Source organism: Anastrepha ludens, chromosome 2, assembly GCF_028408465.1.
Source record: "Anastrepha ludens isolate Willacy chromosome 2, idAnaLude1.1, whole genome shotgun sequence".
Taxonomy (NCBI): domain Eukaryota; kingdom Metazoa; phylum Arthropoda; class Insecta; order Diptera; family Tephritidae; genus Anastrepha; species Anastrepha ludens.
Window position 1 is genome coordinate 5,727,047 of NC_071498.1, and position 16,621 is coordinate 5,743,667.

Here is a 16,621-nt window from a genome sequence, read left to right on the forward strand (position 1 = left end):
GTACATCGTCTCTCACTTCTGTGGTGGTATTCGCTCGATACCTCTATGGCAAATATTTATGTTGGAAGTAAACTTAAACTTCTTGATCGTTACTTTTTGAATATAATATATATATGGTGTTTATTCAATGAAAGTCAAAATGCGAGTGAGGTACAGCAATAGAAAATTAGTGTTGTTTCAACAAAACCAAAAACAGAGTTGCATGAATATGTGAATAGAGTTGCATTTTTCAACACTCCTCCTCAATGAACATATTCAAGCAATAAAATATTTCATTTCAATTTAAACCTAACATTTTTACAAACTTTTCATGAGTAGGTTTAGCTAAATTCTTAGTAAGAACGTCTGCAATCATATTGCTGGTGTTACAATAAGTTAATTCAATTTCACCAGCTTCATATACGTTTCTTATAAAGTGATATCTGATATCAATATGTTTTGTTCTGGAATGATATACTGGGTTCTTCACCAGATTCATCGCACTCAAGTTATCTCCATGCACGGTCATAACTTTAGGACAATTAAGCTCCATTTCATTCAGCAATTGTTTTAAATAAATGGCTTCTTTAACGACACATGTTAAAGCCATATATTCGGCTTCAGTACTGCTAAGTGCTACCGTCGACTGTTTCTTCGATTCGTAAGAGAAAACTGCTCCAGCCAAAATTATAGCGTACCCTGTATACGACTTACGATCACTTACATCGCCGCCCCAATCTGCATCCACAAAGCATTCAATTGGTTTTCCCGTTTGGTAATATTTCAGTCGTTTATCTTGCGTTGTGTTTAAGTACCTCAGTATACGTTTCGCTGCCGCTGAATGTTCTGCATGTGGGTTGGTATTTCTTTGAGCAAGCTTACACACCGAGTGTAAAATATCTGGTCGCGTGCACACTGCTATATACATTAGCGATCCAATGAGTGATTGGTATTTTACCTGATCAACCTTCTTGCATTTTTCGTTATTGCAATCAACTCTATGTCCAGGATCCAAAGGTACAGAAATTGGTCGACAATCCTGCATATCATGTTCACGTAGTAATTTTCTTATATGCCCCTTTTGAGTTACAAATATAGCTCCGGTAGTGTCTTCTCTTTCAACCTCCATGCTCAAGAAGTGTTGGACTTGACCCTTATCCACCACCTCAAATCGTTTTGCTATCATACTCTTCACTCGTTGCATATGATTTAAGTCAGAGCATGCGATCAGCAAATCATCCACATACACTGCAATTATGTTAATTTGCCCATTATGATTATTAACATATACACACGGTTCGCTCTCACATTGTTTAAAACCGATTTGCTTTAAAACTGAATCTAGTTTTATGTTCCAATTTCGTCCCGACTGTTTAAGCCCATACAAGGCTTTCTTTAATTTCAAACAATGATTTGGGTATCGTTTATTTATAAACATCTCTGGTTGTGACATAAAAATATCTTCGTCTAACTCGCTATTTAAATACGCGGTCGATACGTCCATTTGGTGTAGATGTAGCCTATATTCTGCCGCAATAGCAAATATCATTCTGATTGTACTATAGCGAACCACAGGAGAAAACGTTTCAGTGTAGTTCACGCCATAAACTTGCGAACAACCCTTCGCTACCAATCTAGCTTTAAAACGCTCTATGTCACCTTCTTTATTTCGCTTTATAGAAAATACCCATTTATTACGCACTAATTTTTGTCCGGCGGGAAGCTCTACAAGTTCCCATGTTTCGTTTTTCATTAGTGACTCATATTCGTTTTGCATAGCATCATACCAATATTCTGTCAATTCACTTGCCATTGCTTCGTTTACAGTATCAGGTATTTTGACATCTTCCTTTTGCATAAGACTCAAATAATTATATGCCTTTCTTGGCCTACCAACACTACCTGTACGTATCATTCTAGGTCTACCTGCGCAACGTCTTGGCTCTACTGCATCTTCTTCTGCCGATTCAAAATCATCATCGCTTCTGTCTGAATATGTAACATCAGGAGCGATTTCAATAACATTTTCTTGTTCGATATTGTTATGTACATTGACATCTGGTTGCGCATTATTTGAAATTTCAATATTAACTTCATTAACATTATCATCTACGCTCGCCGTACTATTTTCATTTGTATGTGCTATCTCATAGTTTTGCTTATATGCATTTTGTTTCTCTATAAAATACACATCTCTGCTTACAATTAAGCGATTCGATTTGCGATCATACAATCTGTAGGCTTTTGCCGTATCTGAGTAACCTACCATGGTATACTCCTTACCTCTTGGTTTGAACTTACCACGTTGACATTTATCGAGTGCAACTGCATATGATCCAAATGCGCGTAAGTGTACTACTGTTGGCTTTCTACCAAACCATGCTTCGTATGGTGTCACAGTTCCCAATGATTTTGTTGGTGCACGATTTCTCAAATAAGCTGCCGTCGCCACTGCCTCTGCCCATAGTGACTCCCCAACATTTGCACTAAGCAACATGCATCTCGCCATCTCGATAAGCGTTCGGTTTAACCTCTCTGCTACGCCGTTTTGTTGTGGCGTATATGGTACTGTCAATTGCCGCAATATACCATTCGCTTTTAAAAACTCATCAAAACGTTTGTTTATAAATTCAGTCCCGTTATCGCTTCTTAGGACTTTCAATTTTTTACCTGTCTGGCATTCTACCATCGCCTTATATTCTTTGAACTTATCAAAGGCCTCACCTTTATGTTTAATAAAATATACTACGACGTATCGAGTTTTATCATCAGTAAATGTTAAAAAGTATTTTGCACCTCCAATTGATGCTACATTTATAGGGCCACATACATCGGTATGGACGACTCCTAGCACATCTGCTGCTGTATTTTCTGAACTGCTATACGGACGCTGACTGCATTTGCTAGACATGCACAAAGCACATTTGACATCTGCTGGTATGTTTACATTGAGTCCACGCACCATTTGTTTACTGCTTAGCTCTCTCAAACTTGTGAAGTTCAAGTGCCCGAAGCGCTCATGCCATTTTATTGCGTCATCAGATGATTTCCTCGCAAAATATAATTGATTTTTATTTGTTTCAAATAAATAAAGATCACTGACCTGTTTAGCACTTAAAATTTTTGCCCCGTGCTCATCCATGATTGTTGCATTGTTTTCTTTGAATTGTACTATGTAACCACCCTTAACTGCCTTTGACACGGACACAAAGTTGCATTGTAAATCTGCTACATATAAAACGTCGACAAGTGTGACATCAGACTCTTTTGTTTGTATTCGTACAACTCCTCTGCCTGTTGCTGTCATTTTATTTTGACCAGCTAACATAATCGTTTCGTTGCAAACTTCGAACTTATCGAACATGTTGCGTTGACAACACAAATGAGATGAAGCGCCGCTGTCGATACACCAAGCATCTGTATTCAAAATTCTGTCTGTAGCTGCCGCAAATAAACCGTTTTTCTTTGCGTTTTGTTGTGATGAATTTTCGCGTTCTTTTTCTTTGCACTGAGCAGCAAAGTGACCTTTTTTGCCGCAGCTGTAGCATTTGAAATTCGACCGTTTGTTTTTGTCATTGCTTTTGACTACTGCACTTGTTCTTTCGTATGTTTTTGTATTTGTAGACAACTTTTTTTGTGACTTTGCCATTTCTTGCGCTACGAATGCTTGCGCGTTACCTTCAACATATTCTGAATTGTATGCTTTACGCCGTTCGCCCTCTTCAATTAATTTTATTTTTACTGCATTGAGTTTAGGAAGCTCATCACGAGATTCTAAAGCTACCACTAAACTTTCGTAGGATTTTGGGAGACTTGCAAGTAGCATTATAACGAACAAATCGTCTTGGAAGCCTACGCCAATCCCTGCTAACTTTTCCGCAATTGAGATAAACTTGCAAATGTATTGCTGGACACACTCACCGTCTGCCATTCGCATTGAAAGTAATTGCTTGAACAAGGTGACTTTTCGCACCGGCCCTTTCGGTCTATGCACTTCTTCTAGACTTTTCCATGCTTCACTCGCTGTTTTGCTATTTTTTACATAGCCAATTTGCATGGGCGTAATACTTAAAATTATAGTTGCTTTTGCCTTGTCATTTTTTGCTTTCCACAAGAGCACATCACTTTCTTTGGCACCTTCATCTGGACATGGAGTCTCTCCGAACGTAACAGACCATAAATCCTGATGCACTAGCACACTTTGTATTTGCAGGCTCCATGATTCATAATTAGATTCGTCTAATTTTTCAATGTTGAACAACGAACTCATGGTGGCACAATTACTTCGCACTTCGTAACACACAATTACTTTGCAATTCGTAATACACAATTACTTTGCAATTCGTAATACACAATTACTTTGATTTGGTTGCCAGGAATCTGCACCTGGGCCCATAACCTGTTGGAAGTAAACTTAAACTTCTTGATCGTTACTTTTTGAATATAATATATATATGGTGTTTATTCAATGAAAGTCAAAATGCGAGTGAGGTACAGCAATAGAAAATTAGTGTTGTTTCAACAAAACCAAAAACAGAGTTGCATGAATATGTGAATAGAGTTGCATTTTTCAACAATTTATTTGAAGAGCATTACTTTCTCTACAATGTTTCAGAACTTATTTGTTTTTTAGATATTACTATGGATTCGGTTTTCTTCATAGCGATTATCGTATTTCGAGACGATGATGTCGCTATACTTGTTGTTATCCGTTGTTATGAAACGATGTAGAAGTCTCCGTAGATTAAAAATCTATCTATTAAAACATCATCGTCTGGGTAGCAAATAATTTTTATGTTTTGGTTCTTCAATTTGTAACCTTGGAGTTGGTTAACCTCTGAAATAATTGTATCTATAATGACAGTAAATAGTTCTGGGCATATAGAATCCTCCTATCGTATTTCTGTTGCACAGTCTATGCTTTTACTAAATTTGCAATTCACTATGACTTTTGTTGCACAACCGGTATTAAGCTTGCTAATAATTTGGGCAAATTATCACGGAGCAATTCTTGCTCTTAATATTTGTAGAAGATCTTCCAGCCTGACTAGATCGAAAGATGGGTAGTCAAACTCAATGAACTTTTCCATAATTTGCTGCGTATAAATAAGCAATATGTTGTAGATCTATTTTTACGGAAGCCCTGCTGTTTTTCCTGCCCTTTTAAATAGTTTTGACCTTTTAGGTAACTTCTTAACAAGGGAGTATCTTTAAAAAATAAATGTGATGAATTATTATATACAAAAATAGTAAAGATTGCTCACTCAATTTGAATTTTCGTTGTTTTATTTCAGTTTAAAATCCGATACCTCTAAGCTGATCCCGCTTTATTTTACAGCACCTGATTAAAGAAGTCTCATGATTGGGAGATACCCTGTGCGCAGAAGTCTTTCCTAATTCTAAAGGAGCTGCTGGTATTGCTTAACTCATTTTACTCAGGTGAATTTGTTTTGTATGGACTTACGGCTTAAAAGTGGATAACCCTAAGGGAAAGCAAATTAACTCATTAACGGCAAAAACAAATTACCTTTCGCTACCACTACTACTAATGCAAACATAAAAATATATAAAGCAGCTCAGTATGTTTTTGAGAAGTTGTTAAAATGTTTGCTCCTTTGCTTATTCCTTCAGGCATAAGTTCCACTGGGCAGCCTGTTTTGATACCGTGATTGCCTCGAAAAAGCAGCATTGTTCAAAAAACGTCGTTAAACGGAGTTTGAAATACAATGAAAAAAACTCATAATATATAATTAGATTTATTTATTTTTTATGCCGCCAAAAATAGTATTTAAGATGGTACTTTGCACGTTTCACTTTTGCGCTGGCAGAATAATTGAAGAAAAATGTAGTGTTCCTGTTATTTCTAAATAATTGGGGTCAGCTACCGAGCGGATAAGTGGTTACATAACAGTATTTGTCATGCATACTTGAAGGATTTTGGTACAAGTTTTTGGAGTACGTCTTGCTGCTTACAAACGGAAATGGCTGCAGCCTTATCTCGCCTTCCAACTGTAGAAAACAAAAGTACTCAAGGATTTTTAGCCGAGGAGAAACCGCGGTCTGGAAAATCCGATATACTGACTCCTTTATAGAACCTGCATCCTCTTGTGCAAGCATCATTTCTAAAATAGTTTTCGCTGCCACTGTCACAAACTCCTCTTTCAGAACCTTTAATATGAGATGCGCACATAAAAATGACTAATCGAAATTAGTTACCTCCCTGTTTTGCGAAATTAGTTGAGCAAGAAAAAAATGAAAAATAAAATAAAAAAGGAAAACTAAAGTAAAAACAAAGGCGAACGAAGTAGAATTTAAAAACCATCAACTGATAAATGGAAAAGCACAAAAATGTTGCACTGTCACTGTCATGTCAACTACAAAAGAGCGTGAAGTCCATGTGACTAAGAACAAAATACGAGTATAATATCACAAAACAAAAAAAAAAAAAATAACCAACCCAAAGCGAAATATGTACATATCAATGCGCTTTATATAATTTTTGCTAGAGAAGCTGCAAAAGAGAGAACGAAGTAGCGTGACGACAATCTTTTGACAGACGCAGCTGTTAGCGACATGATGTGTTAGCGTGTGTTTGTCTGTGCTCTGCACATTTAATCCTTTCGTTCCCAAGCGTAATTCTGATTTATGCATTTTCCAGATTTTTACCCATTTTAAATGTCCTCATAATTGTATCAGAACTTATTTTCTGTGGTCTTACGCAAAATTCGTACATTTCCTCAATAAATGCGCCACACCTTTGGCTGCTTAAAGGATTTTGCTTTAAAAATAAAAACTAAAGCACCTTTGGGAAAAAAAATCCATATTTCTCTCTCATTAAATACTCACAAGCCTGATATATTACAAGGTTTGGCCATGCGAAGCCAAATTGTGGGAGGACCCTTGGCTGTTACGTCAAAGGGGACTTGCAAAAGAAAGAGAGAGGAAGTGAAAACAAAATGTATAAAGTGAAGTTCATTGAATACAAACATTCTAACAATTGTCCGTTCTACAGACGAAAACGAAGTAACATAGGCAGTGACTGCGATCATTTTTGTATCGGGTGTTTTGAAGAGCTTAGGAACTTAAAGTCATAAAAAAAATTAAATTAAAATAAACTTTTTTTAATATACTCAGCTAAATAATTTATTTCTTGAAAATAATATCCGGCATATGTCCCCCGCCGCCAAAAGTTACTTGGTCCACTCGATCATACCAATTTTTGACTACTTTTCCAATAAATCTGGGCGTATGGCGTCAAAGGCGCCTTGAATATAGCAATAAATGGATTGTCAAGCGCGCTGTAAGGCAAGTTGTGCCGTCTTGTTCGAACCAAGCGCTGTCGATGTTTAGCTGATTCTGAAATCTACGAGGGAACGGAATTGGGCGGACTGGAAGTAAATCCAGATAAGACGGACTTAGTACTACTCACAAGAAAGAAAGTACAAGATTCCCAACTGGTCACCACCGATACTTGGAGGAGTTTAATTGAACAGCCACTAAATACATAGAGGTTATTGTAGATAGTAAGCCGTCATGGAGATTTAATGTGGAAGAAAGAGCAAAGAAAGCTTCTAGTGCTTTATGCACGTGCAGGAAATTGCTCGGTAAGACTTGGGGCTCGGCTCACACATTAGATATAAAAGGTGGTCGTTAGACTAATAATGCTCTATGGTTTGCTAATGTGGTGGACGGCGTGTGATAAAATAACACACGTTAAAATATTGGAGAGCGTTCACAGGATTGCAGGAACAGCGGCAATAGAATTACTTCTCGACTGCCATCCAATCAAACTACTAGTAAGAAACTCAGCCAAAGATCTGCACTAAGACCAGTGACGACCGGATAATTCTAACAAAGGCCTTTTGTTCACATTAACATAAAGGACATAAACAGAAGTTCTGACTACGCTATTCCACAAGTAAACTTTTGCAGGAGGCCTAGTCACTGTATCATATTTCAAGTTGAAATCTGTGCTGTAGCCAAAGCACCTGAATTAGCATTGGAATTTACAAATATCTTCATCGATAGTTGAGTTGCTTTCAAAGAAATAATGGCTGTAATGACTAGTGCGGATTGCGTGCAACTCTGTGAACTCGAAATGCTCGAGTTCTGCGGGAATAGATAGGCCCCAATTTACTTAGTTCCAGGGCACAAAATAATAGAGGGAAATGAGAGAGTTTACGACCTGCGTGCTTAGGATGAGTAGGTCGAACATCTATCCCTCGCTCTCAGTTTTGAAGACGAAACTAGACAAAGAACTAACTCTGGAGGCACAGTCTACATATGAAGCCGCGACCGCCCACAAGAAAACAACCAACTTTATTTTATCACTCCCAAGGAAGGAATGTAAAATATTGGTTGGAGTGCTGACGGGATGTTGTCTCTCTGCAGCTAAAACGGGATTGGTCTAGAACGACGTGTGCAACTTATGCGAAGAAGAAAGGGGGTGTGCTGCTGTCCTACTCTAAGCAGGACTGTCTGGGATAGGTATATTTTTCCTCTCTGAAAGTTAGTGCTGATAAAAGTTTAAACTGTTCTTTCAATAACTGCATTGACCAGACTGAACTGGCCCACCGTGTTTCATTTATATTTGCTTTATTTGTATTTACCAAAATCTAAAAAAAATGTGTGTGGTTTTATTTTCTGCGAACAGAGTTACGCTAAAATTAAACTTTTCACAAATTTTACGCCTTAATTTAAGGTTGCCGCCTCGGTCACTTAAACTGTCTTGGCCATTATCACCTTGAGCCAATGTCACCATTAAATTGTAATCTCTGCTGTAGCCTCTTCCGACGCGCCCTGCGCACACGTACCTGCCCAAATCACCAATTATTTCCGTTTCCAAGTAATTACTTTCTTTGCATTTCTTTGTATCCGCTTTAGAGCATCGATAAGATGGTGTACATGTATGGGTGTGCTAAATTTATTACTTAAAAAATATATTACAATTTTTCACAAATTGGCATTCTTTACAGCCGTCAGAGGTGGCAGAGCAAGTGGTGATGGTTATGCAGAGAACTTTTGCTTAAGAATTAATAGCTGGAGTTGCGGACTGGTTGATGCTGGTATTGCCCTCGATACAACTCCTCGCATACAAGTAGTAACACACACATACACGTGCTTACATACTCGTAAATAAAACGTCTCCGCATCATTATCATCGTGCTTTTTCTCATCGTTGGCGATAAAACGCTCGTAATTCGCTCAGTATAACAATGGGCTCATCATTCGGGCATAAATCCTGCCTTTGCGTCTGACGTTTGCTCTGCTGACTACTTCCGCCATTAAAAAAAACACACACACACAACTTGCAATTTGCGGAAATAAAAACGGGTTTGTCCCGAATTCTTTGCTATGGGCGTAACTGCAGAATATAAAATCATAAAAAGTATATAAAAAATTATAGTGACTTAAATTTTACATAAATGCATATGTTGTTGCGGTTGTGGGTGATGAATGACTTGCACGTATGCTGGGTATGAGCTGAAGGTGTCCTCGGAAAAGTTAAAAATTATAAAAATTCTTTTGAATAAAAATGAAAAGAATATTTGCTGTGTAAAATTATCTGCAGCTTTTGCGAGGTGTTGTGTCAATATTTTTTATTAATGCCTTGAATCAAATTATAAGCGACACAAACACACACGCCCACAAGTGCATTTAAGTAGTAAACCATGCCGGAAAATCTATTGATTATGAAGTGGTGTTTTTAAATATTGTAATTCGGCGCCCACAGTAGCCGAATAAGTTGGTGTGTGGCTAACGTTCGGGAGTGCCCGTGTTCAAAACCCCGGGCATAAAACACCAAATGATAGAATTTTTTTTTTCTAAATGCAGTTGCTTCTAGGCATGCAAAAGCAAATATTGGAGTGTATTTCTCGTTGTAAATAAATCAACTGCTATTTGGAGTCGGCTTAAACACTTTAAAGCGAAAGAGTTGCTAGCCAAATTAGTTTAGGTATACAATTTGAGAGTTTATTGATGCTCGAACGTTTTTCTCCACCCTCTGAGGCATGTAGCAAAAAATTGTGTCTCTCATCTCTTTTGCTACAGTATCATTTAAAGTATATCGATAGTTCGTGGGCGCCAGCAACGCACGTAAAGGGTGATTTTTTAAAAGCTATTGGAAAGTTTTTCAAAAATACACACGTACAATTAAGATAGTACAGTCCATATAATTTAATGTTTGAAGATTATTTCATGGAAATGTTGACCGCGACTGCACTTCAAATGGTCCATCCGCTTAGCCCAATTTTACTCTTCATACTCTTCCCAAAGCTTTAATGTTGTCTTCCAATGCGTTAATTGAAGCAGGCTTGTCTGAATAGACATGAGCTTTAACATAGCCCTACAAAAAATAATCTAAAGGTGTTATATCGCACGATCTGGGTGGCCAATTGACAGGTCCCGAACGTGAAATAAAATGTTCACCGAACTCGCCTCTCAACAAGTCCATTGCTACGCGTGCTGTGTGGCATGTGGCACCGTCTTGCTGAAACCACATGTCATGCAAGTCAAGCTCTTGCATTTTGGGCAAAAAAAAGTTGGATATCATTTCACGGTAGCGCTCACCATTCACAGTTACGTTACAATTCGCAGCATCTTTGAAGAAGTACGGTGCAATGATACCTCCAGCCCATAAACCGCACCAAACTGTGACCTTTTCTGACTACATTGGTAGCTCTTGCAATTCTTCTGGCTGATCTTCACTCCAAAATCGACAATTCTGCTTATTTACGTATCCATTGATCCAAAAATTAGCTTCGTCGCTGAACACAATTTTTCGATAAAAAAGTGGATCTTCGGCCAACTTTCCAAGAGCCCATTCACCAAAAATTCTGCATTGTGGTAGGTCGTTCGGCTTCAATTCTTGCACCAGTTGTATTTGGAAAGGCTTCGCACCTAAATCCTTCCGCAAAATTTTCCACGTTTTTGAGTAACAGAGGCCCAAGTGCTGCGAACGGCGACGAATCGATAATTGATGGTCATCATTAACACTGGCCGATACAGCTGCGATATTTTCTTCAGGGCGCACTGTACGTAAGCGTGTGGGTGGCTTGATGTCCAATAATGTAAATTTGGTTCTAAATTTAGTCACAATAGCTCAAATAGCCGCTTCAGTCGGTCGATTAAGCTGACCATAAAATGCAAGAAGCGCGCGATAAACGTTAATAGTTAAAAAATCACTCTTTAGATTATTTGAGTGAAAAATGCACTTGTTTTAAAATTTTATCTCGCCTGTAAGTATGAAACAAGTTTAAAAGCAGTGATGCCCACTTTCGAATTTCAAAAAACCGATTGAGGATACTAACCAGCGTACGAAAGGAAGGCCGGACTAGATTGATAAGGGATTTAGTTTTGTGCTCATTCCCGCCAGGCTACACTTGTCTCGTTACCTCACAGGTGGGCTAAAATTTCAAATTTCATATTTCAATAAAGCAAACTTTATATGTTCATAACACGTCTGTACACAAAACTAAAAAAATAATGTCCAAGATAAATCATAAATTATTTCTAAAAGATATATTTTCTAGAATAAATATTATCTAAATACTTTCGGGCAAACATTCGGTCTTCAAAACCTTAAATGTTTACATTATCAAAGTCTTTAGAGTGCGACAATGCATTCAATAAATTGACGACTCTAATCAGGTCTTCCTGCTTTGGATCTCAGGACATGAGGGTCACGAAGGAAACAAATTTATTGCATTTATTGTACCAATCGCATTTTTCGGCTTTAGAAAAAACAGCCTAAAACAGGAAACCAAAAAATGGATCTAAGTAAAAACCAGGGAATACTGGAATGGCGCAAACGGCCTTAATCACTCCAAAAAGTTCCAGAACTTTAATACGAACAGTGCAAAATCTGTTTAACCCTAGACAAAAATGGCTTCAGTTTACTCTGTGGAGCACTTACATGCCACTTTGCCTGCAATATACATTTCAGTACAACAGGACCATCTAGCACTGATTATGCAGATTCTGCTGTGATGAAGAGGAGTCCATGGAACACTTAATCACCAATTGTGAATCATTAGGTCATAGAAGATACATAATCCTTGGCTCGTACCTACTAGAGGATGAAGCCTTACAAATGCTCCCTCCTAAGGGGCTGGTTCAATTCCTTGCAATACTATTAAATAATTAATATGAAGCACTTAGGGGCGCACAATGGATAAATTTGGTTGCAGTGCATAATGGCCTTAGCCTAACCCGTACAACCATTACCATTATCTTTATATATTCCATGGCATTTTAAAATTCCTAGAGGGCACTATAAAATACATTCATAACCTGCATGTACGCGTATGTATGCATGTGCCTCGAGCACATAAATAATTTTCCAAAAATTAAAAAATTACACAAAAGTGTAAAAACATATTAAAAAAAGTTCCAAGAGGCAACAGATAAGAGCTTAAACCACATATCAACTATACAGAAAAAGTTAAAAGGCAAAAATTATGTATTTGTGATGGCTTTTGCTCTTCAATTGACCCAATGTGCAGCCACTTTAGTTTCATTCATGTAAATTCTGATTATGTGAAGTCAAATCATAACTTTAACTTCGAAAGGTGAACCTGTTGGCTTATACGTCATTATATACATTTGATACACGTACAGTTAATATCAACCCGATATCCAGCTATTTAGGACCAGTCCTCGGGAGGAGGATTTTACTTTATTTAGTCAAACATAAAAGTATAAGTTATTTTAATAATATTCGACATTAAAACTAGATTATATGCATATGTTAAACTTAAAGTTGGATTGTGCTTAAATCTATAACATAAAAATGAATCGCAAAATGTGTTGGTAAGCGCATAACTCAACAACGCATGAACCAATCTCAACAATTCTTTTTTTAAAATGTTCCTTGAAGTCCAAGTTTAAGTTTGTACGGCGAGAAACCCTAAACAGTCCTTTTCTTTTTCCCATACAAATATTGCGCATTGATGGTAGGTAGGTAAATTCTACGAATATTCATGCAGGGCTGAACAAATCCAAACATATTTTAAGAAGAACAAAAGACAAACATATTTTACAAGATCTACGGAGCAATCATAACCCATTTGGTGGTGCAATGATTTTAATAGCAGGAGATGTTCGTCAAACATTGCCAGTGATTTCATGATCAACGCCAGCTGATGAACTCAATGCATGTTTAAAGTCCTCCAATTTGTGGAAACATGTCAAGGTATTACGCTTAAGCAAGAATATGCGTGTCGAGTTGCAAAATTACCAATATGGAGACATATTCTCCAAACAACTCATAGACATTGGTAATGGCGAATTTTCTATAGACACCTTGACTGGTTGCATTAACTTTCCTCAAAGTTGTTGTCAGTTAACTCGATCAAAAGATGAATTTCTTCAAAAGGTGTTTCCAGATGTTGCTCGAAATTACAGAAATCATTATTGGTTGAGCGAACGGGCTATATTGGCTGCAAAAAACATAGATGTAAATGAATAAAATTTCAAAATTAAACAACAAATTACAGGCGAATTGAGGATACATATTTTAAACTCGCTGGATTTACCAGGCTTGCCACCTCACAGTCTTCAATTAAAGGTTGGATCGGTAGTTATAATGTTGAGAAATATCAACCAACCGCGTCTTTGCAACGGCACACGGTTAGCGATAAAAAAATTATTGAACAACGTGATGGAAGCAACTATACTGAAAGGAAAGTATAAAGGAGAAGACGTTTTGATACCACGCATCCCAATGATTCCGACTGATGTACCATTTGAATTTAAACGTCTACAGTTTCCAGTGCGGCTTGCATTTGCTATGACCATAAATAAGTCCCAGGGACAATCATTAGCTGTTTGTGGTATTAATCTAGAATACCCATGTTTCTCACATGATCGATTGTATGTTGCCATGTTTCAATAAAGGGATTACTGAAAATACTTATATCAGTTATTAACCCTATGTTAATAATATACGGTTTTTCAGTAAGAGCGCTTCAACTTTTGAACTTTTTTGAATAAAACACAAACGGTTTGACTTTTTTAACTAATTTTTTTTTATTATCGAGTTTGAACATATACATTTAAGTATGAAATTCGATTTGTTTTGCATGACCACCGCGTGCACGTTTTACGAAGTCCAATCGTTGAACCCAATTTTCGACCACTCTTTTGCATAAATCGGCCGAAATTCCAGCAATTTCGCGTTCAATATTGGTTTTGCAATCGTTGCTCAAGTGTGTAGCGTTCCATGATGAAATGTATACTAATGAAGTTTACAAATGACAAGCGAAAAATAAAAAAAATTGCGTCGTTCGCCCTCCCTATCGGAAAAAAGTTGAAGCGCACCTATTGGACAACCCTATACATAATTAATCATTTATATGTTTTGTCAGTGAATCACCCACTTTATAAATATTTGTCGCTTTTAGGTTCCACTATCCCTTTATATTATTTTTCAGTCAGGTTTGAACCTTAAGTTCTCCTCTTAGTTTGAAGCCCTCTGACAAACATCCCAGTCGGGGTTTTTAGTGGGTCCCAAAAGGGTGGCCAAAGTTCGTGGAAGCGAAAATACTTAGGTCACCCGAGCTGACCCTTTTCTTTTCCTATATCTCCTGAACAGAACCATCACCATATGATAGGGCGGTGTGTGAGGGTCAGCAGAGTAAAAACGTCTTAAATAATAAATATTAAAAATATAAACTGCCACATTCAAAATCTATTTGACAGAACGAAGTCTGTCGGGTCCGCTAGTTATAAATATAAATTAATTGTAGAAGTGGTAGAAGAAGTATTAGAGAATAGTGATAAAAAAAATGGCAGTAAAATAATATCTCGTTTTATTTATTTTTTATTTTATTCATTCATTTGTTTAAAAAAGGTAATATTTCTTATAGACTATGAAAAACAGATTAATGCTAAATAATTCAATCTAAAATAAATTAAACTAATTATTTACTAGTTTCATTGTAATGATTGAAAGAAAACATAACATTTCTTATAATTTACGGGAAAAGGATATTAGATAATACTAAGAGTTTAGTTCAACAATTCATTTAGTAACAATTTGAAGTGGTTTTTTGTTGATGAAAAATCTAGGCCAATATGATTTGAAAGCGAATTATATTCTTTCAAAGTTCTAGAAATCGGAGCATTGGAAGTATAATTAGTTCTAACCATTCCTAACAAGAAACTGTCATGATTTCGTAAGCTTTACTGAGGAATATTGAAAATAATTTTCGAGTATAATAATCGAGTAGATATGGGAAGTCAATCGCCCATCTTATCAAATTGAAAACGTAAGTGAGAGAGAATATGTAAGTATCAGCCCTTTACTATCCAATGATTTTAGATTAATGAGCAAGCACTGACTTTTATAGGTAGGAGTTGGATCAGTGAAATTCAGTAATAAAGGGTTTTCCCATAAGAGGTGTCATTCCCGCAAAAGATTAAGAGTTTATCTGGCGATACATAACGCTAAAGTACTTTAAAAAAAATGGCAATATTGCAATCGACCGATATTCGCCTCTCGCTTTCTTTTTAGCAATAATCTTGGCTCTGATTTCCAGGAGTTAGGAAAACCTTACATGGTCAAGTTGGTATTCAGAGCATAAGTAAAATGTGCCAAGATTTTTGGTAGTAAGCATTTCAAAAGCTTGGGACCATCTTGTTTATCCAAATTCGATTTGACTCCAAGTGTGTACACATAAAAGTTGATGTCATAGCACAAACCAGCCTGTAATATATGCCTGATTCTGCGCAAAGTCGAAATTATTAAGTGCTTCCTCAACCCTGCAGTTCCCAGTCTTATCTATAGGTGACGGTAGTTTCAAAAACATATTTCTTTAAACTCAAGTCTTCTCCGTTTCTTTGTTTCTTTGTGCAACTTTTTTTCAATAGAAAAATATCTATTAATTTTGCCTGTTAAAGTAATCAGAAAAAAAACAATGCCTAAATTTCTTTAAAATAGCAATTTCAGTGCGCTAAGGCGAGTTGCGCTAAATTTTCTTCTTGCCTGTGGGTATGCAGTAAGTCGAGTTTTTATTTATCATTTCTTTTACCGAGCAGATCGTTGCGGTTGTCAAATAGCTAATGAAATATTAAATTAAAAGCAAATGTATTGCATTGCATCAAAAAGCTTTCCTCATAAGAGTGCGCCCCGCGAGCCAAAAAGCTTAATAAAATACAAGTCAAAACAAACCTAACGAGCTATTAAGCGCCAAAGAGTAGAGATTTTGGAAGTCAACTCTGTATTCCGGTATGATTTTTGCTTTTGTGTGTTTATTTTTTATTTTTTTCTGACTCAGCCTTCAACAATTATGAGAAAAGTTAAAAAAAACATTCATACCTCTGTTTTATATATATATAATTGGCGCGTACACCCTTTTTGGGTGTTTGGCCGGGCTCTTCCTCCTATTTTTGGTGTCCACAAATGGAAGGAACAACTGGAGTTTTAAGCCGACTCCGAACGGCAGATATTTTTATGAGGAGCTTTTTAATGACAGAAATACACTCGGAGGTTTGTCATTGCCTGCCGAGTGGCGCTATTAGAAAAACGTTTTTCTTAATTTGGTGTTTGACCGAGATTCGAACCTACGTTCTTTCTGTGAATTCCGAATGGTAGTCACGCACCAACCCATTCGGCTACGGCGTGTTTTTTATTCCTCTATTA